Below are 3539 nucleotides of genomic sequence, written 5' to 3'. Positions count from 1 at the left end.
ACGTCATCCAGGACACATGGCGCTGATTGGCTGTAGGGAAGGAGCAACGTGACCTGTTTGGACAAAGAGTAGGATCAGAGCCTTGCAGCAAATGCCACCTCTGTGAAGCCGTTAATGTTCGTGTTTTGTCCAAGTTGACATTAAAGGGTTAATTTAACTTGCAGTCATCCTGCTATGTACTTAAGCACTATGTAGACGTCCTTGTGTTGTAGGCCTACTTGAGTTCTTCCAGTTTTATAGCTACTACTCTATTTTACAGCACTCATACAGAATATTAATGATTATCTTATGAAACATGATGCATTTTACTGTAGGTTAAACCACCCAGCAGTATATTAAGTAGTTAAACTAAGCTCCACCTCAACCAGCTAGCCGCAACATAAAATGCTGCTCACATGTAATTTCATGGGTAATAATTTGTCAATGATAACAATAATAATAACAATTTCATGGTATAAAAGTGCCTGCTTTGCACAGTATTTTACATTTCATGCTTAGGCATATTGATTTTGCTTTTGCACTTAGTTTTTTTAATGCAGGACTTCTGTTTGTATTGAAGTATTTTTACAATATATAATTGTTTCTACTACAGCAGTGGCGCAAGGTGCACACAACTATGACAGGCCCTTGTGCATGATATTGTGCTTCTTGTCACATGATCAGAGACTTGACATTGGATAACATCAACATACATATTACCCAACAATCATCATTGCATAAAATATACCAAAGAAAATAAGAAATTATTAATATAATATAACAATTTTAATAGTAGTAATAGTAATAATATTATAGTTTATTTGGAATATGCAAATAATTTTGTTATAAATGCTATTGACTATTTTACACTTATAAGGAGCCCATTCTCCAACCAACACATTGTTGGAGGACCCACTCTCCTCATGGGCCCGCCCACCTCACGGCCCCAGTGCAACTGCATTGTCTATATTTACACCCCTGTGTTACAGCATTTCACACATGGATACTGTATGTTTGTACAACTTGGTGCCACTTCATGCCAGAGAATGAGGACATATAACAGGAGGAGGGGATGATATACAGCCGACACCTCAAGTCTTTGAGATACTGAGCATGAAGCGGAAGACCTGTGTGTTTGATCTTGTTTTTGCAGTGTTGCTTTTAATGGTTTAGTTATAAAGATGATCCCCAGTTTGACTTAAGTGTAATTAGAATTATTACTACTGAAAAGATAGCATTGTTTATGTCAGGTCTGTCTTAAAAACCTCACATTCCCCATTATATGAGATCACATTTCACAAACATCGTCCCAGCATCTGGGGGAGCTTGTGTTCAAAGCTTCAATGATTCCTTGGCAAAGGAACAGGTCAAGCAGAAACTCCTCATTAACACAGTGTGTGTATCTGTGCAGGTCCTTTGTTTGTACTTGAAAGTCAAGCAGGACACCCCACGTGTTGAAATAAGCAGTGATCCATGTATCAGATGAAAGATTATTTATAGCCTGAACTTTAAAGTTCGGCAATAGGGGGTGGCAGTGGCCTAAGAGAAAAAATAGCTGACATGGGACCACAGGGTGACTGACTGAAATGCATAGATTATGGATATTCAATTTGCTTTGCCCCAGGGCTGCTTTTGCAAAATGACAGGAGGTCAGTTAACAAACAAACATTAACAATATTAATCAGTATATTTAATAAATAAGTTGTCTGTTTAACCTTTCAACATTTGATGTCCTCACTCATCTTTGCCAAGAGGCAAATCCAGTTGCAGCCGCCCTGCACAGGACAGGTGAACACAGGGGACATTTGGGGCCTGGTCCTTGCCTTACTTTTACATTCTTCTCTTGAGCAAATGCTAACACAAAAACCTCTTGTGTGAGCTCGTATTTCTTTGTAAACAGTTGTGTAGTTTGTGTCTTTAAACACATTTACCAACAACAACAGCACTGACCTTCAGCCGGTCGACAGGAACAGATGCCATGCAAGCCTTCAGTCATGATAAAGATTCTCTGGGAGAAAACCTGCCACATAATAATCTAGTTTCTCGTCAATTTGGTAAACCAGGCAATCTGATGTACTTCTGAGTATAACAGATTTTCTTGGAGATAGGCAGCGATAAAAAAAAAATAAATAAATAAAAAAATAAGGACCCTTCAGTATAAGTACATGTGCAAGCTGGATATAAAAGGCACAGGGCAACATAATTAATATAAAGTAAGTCCTATCAAAAGCTGAACATGCTGTTCTGCGTATCTGAGAGCCTGTGGCAAGGTTCTGTTTGTTCATTTTGTATACTGACATATTTTAAGATAACTTTTATTAGTTTAGTTTGGTTTATTTATTTGCACATCCATACAAATGTATCAACAAAGAGTTTTGAACCTTTGCAAATTATTGTGATGCTAGTATAAAATTCCTATAATTATATTGTGATGTGCATTACAGTATGTGTATGACGGTACACACACACACACACACACACACACACGCACACACACGTTTAATATGTGATAATGTGCATAAGTGAATGAGAGGCATTACAAAAGAAATAGATGCATGTGCAAGTCTATTTCTTTTTACAGAATTAGTGTATAATGACGTAAATAATTGTTTGTCTTTCAAAAATAACTATAAACTATGTTAAAGTATTTTTAATTTTCATTTTGGCAATACCGTAGTATGACGGAGTATTAGGGCCATATTGAAGAAAAAAAAAAAAATCAGAGATTTCAAGAATAAAGTCGTAATATCACGAGAAAAAACTCATAATATTAGTAGCCGAAATCTCCGATTTTTTTTTTCTTCAATGTGGCCCTAATACTCCGTCATTCTATAATCCATACATTTATATATATATATATATATATATATATATATGAAACAGATCATCAATGCATTATTGGTAAAACACGTTAGCTGCATAAGAAGTGTTGTTAGATTAATGAGAAAATGTGGCACCCATGCCACTGACTTGAATTTCCAGACAAATTATTCTTCAACATTACAGATATTTACTGTGTTTAGTGAAAGGTGATAGAACATAGTATTTATCAAAGAGAAAATCATAAACTTGTTTTTATGTTTCCCTCAAGGGGCTTTTATCCAGCCACACTGCACTCATGTGACACTGTTCATGGATGTACCATCCAATTTTCTATTAGCACTGGGACACCTCCTTCTGTAATCTTGCTTGTAACACTGGTTGGCACAGAACAGACAGAAAACCACTGCTTGAGACAGCAAGTTAAGAGCAAATCCAAATATTTAATCTCACAAAACAAGTCAAGATCATGGGAGGCAAACAGAGAAGGCAGGTGATGAATCAGAGCCCTGGGAAACAGGCAGGGTTTCAGGCAGGCAGAAACAGGCAGGAAAGTACAAGGAACGCTTGGAGAAGTGCTAAAGACAATCTGGCAGAGAGCTAGTGGAAGTGGGCCAGCATATATACTTGAGTAATCAGGGAAATAAGAAGCAGGTGAGTTTGTGGGAGGAGCAGGTCAGGTGGTGAAACTGGCAGGAAAAGGAGTCAAGAGTACCTTGCTGCAGTCAAGATGGCCGACA

This window comes from Epinephelus moara, chromosome 8 (assembly GCF_006386435.1).
Source record: "Epinephelus moara isolate mb chromosome 8, YSFRI_EMoa_1.0, whole genome shotgun sequence".
Lineage (NCBI taxonomy): Eukaryota > Metazoa > Chordata > Actinopteri > Perciformes > Serranidae > Epinephelus > Epinephelus moara.
Note: the sequence above shows the minus strand (reverse complement) of the source record.